This window comes from Lepidochelys kempii, chromosome 1, assembly GCF_965140285.1.
Source record: "Lepidochelys kempii isolate rLepKem1 chromosome 1, rLepKem1.hap1, whole genome shotgun sequence".
Taxonomy (NCBI): domain Eukaryota; kingdom Metazoa; phylum Chordata; order Testudines; family Cheloniidae; genus Lepidochelys; species Lepidochelys kempii.
This window is the reverse complement of record NC_136380.1, coordinates 159715429-159717038: the sequence shown is the minus strand read 5'-3', so window position 1 is coordinate 159717038 and position 1610 is coordinate 159715429.

The window sequence follows — 1610 nt, the reverse complement described above, 5'->3', positions numbered from 1 at the left end:
TGCATGGCTTGACCTTATATGATTCAGCTGGTAAAGAGATTATCAGGCCCACTAGAGCAGTGGTTCTCAACCAGGGGCACATGTAGCCCTCGGGCTATGCAGAGGTCTTCCAGGGAGCACATCTAGATATTTGTCTAGTTTTACAACAGGCTACATAAAAAGCACTCGTGAAGTCAGTGCAAACTAAAATTTCATACAATGACTTGTTTTATATTGCTCTATATACTATACACTGAAACGTAAGAACAATATATTCCAATTGGTTTATTTTATAATTATATGGCAAAAATGAGAAAGTAAGCCATTTGTCAGTACTAGTGTGCTGTGCCACTTTTATGTCTGATTTTGTAAACAAGTAGTTTTTAAATGAGGTGAAACTTGGGTTTACGCAAGACAAATCAGACTCCTGGAAGGGGTCCAGTTATTGGGAAAAGGTTGAGAGCCACTGCTCTAGATCAATGGCTTGTACTATATCTACCAGAGTTATATCAGACATGAACTTTTTGCTAGCTACTTAGTACTCATTAGTAGCTATAATGGGCCTGATCCTTGGCAGATATAAATCAGCATAGCTCCACTAACTTCAATGAAGCACTACTGATTTACACTAGGTGAGTATCAACTCTCCATAGGTGATATCTGTACTGCCACAAGTACATAACCTCCCTTCCGCAGGCTACATTGCCCATAAAGCTGTAGAGGCAGCATCCTGACTACATCCTTTTGGGTTCTCACATGGCTACAGCTGAAGGCATTAAGACAACATCCAGGTAAATCACGTTATGAGGAACTCCTCTCAGCTTGATTTTGGTGCTTATCTGGAGCAAGGAATGCTGTTTAGAGAGGTATTTCAACACAAGCCATTATCTACAGGGCCCTGTAGCACATAAGAGTGAAGTGCCTCAGTTAGCCTCTCACTCTCCAAGGTAAAAACGCTAACTTGCTGGTCTTGCTTCACCTTCTGTCACAAGAAGCCGTGGCTTAAGTATATCACGGCTCACTCTTGACCATTTCAGTAGAATTTAGCAACTGTCCTTGCACCCTATCCCCTTTTGTAGTAACACAGTGTAGAGAGAGATGGCACAAATGACCCATTAAAAATATTGAATCTGCTGCAACTGATTTTCCTATTTAACTGTATTGTGTAAGAGCATAAAATGCATTTCACAATCTTGATATAGCTATTAATACTTTTTTATTCTTATGGCTCTATTGCAGGACCTTCAGATGGGGAGATATCAGAACAATTAGATATCAGTGCTGCATAAAACAATATTTTACACTGATCAATAACTAATTCTCTGGGTCCTGAATGTGACCTCATGTATTTGATGCTACCAATCTCAAAGTAGAAAGTTTTATTGCGCTATTAGAAGAAAAAAAAAATACAGGAAAGGAAAAACATTTAATAACCAAAGGGCACACCCTGATACCCTTACTTATAGCTTACACACTCTTTGCTCAGGCACAAGTCCCACTGATTTAAGTCAGATTGAAAGAATAGCAAGTGAAGCAGCACTCTCGGGTATGCATAATGCTTGTTTAGAAATGAGCAGGCAGGCTCAAAAGTTCCAGCCATTCTGACTAGCTGCAGCTGAAATGCTGAAAGA